This window comes from Octodon degus, unplaced genomic scaffold (assembly GCF_000260255.1).
Source record: "Octodon degus isolate 3935 unplaced genomic scaffold, OctDeg1.0 scaffold00103, whole genome shotgun sequence".
Classification (NCBI taxonomy): Eukaryota; Metazoa; Chordata; class Mammalia; order Rodentia; family Octodontidae; genus Octodon; species Octodon degus.
Window position 1 is genome coordinate 7,838,035 of NW_004524679.1, and position 288 is coordinate 7,838,322.

Below are 288 nucleotides of genomic sequence, written 5' to 3' on the forward strand. Positions count from 1 at the left end.
TTTAGTTGGTTGCTTCTGACCTCATTCGTGGAGTTCTGAACATTTTGGTCACTCTCCAGAACATCTTTCTGTAGACTGTGTAGGGTTGGCGTTGTCATCATGAAATTGTTTAGTTGTTCTTTGTCACTAAAGTAATTCACTTCTCCATCAAAATTGAAAGAGAGTTTTGTACGGAATAATAGTCTGTGCTGGAATTTGTGTTCATAGAGGACTTGAAGTGCTCTGCTCCATGCTCTTGTTGCCCTCATGGTTTATGAAGAGAGGTTGGCTGTAATTCTGATGGGTTTT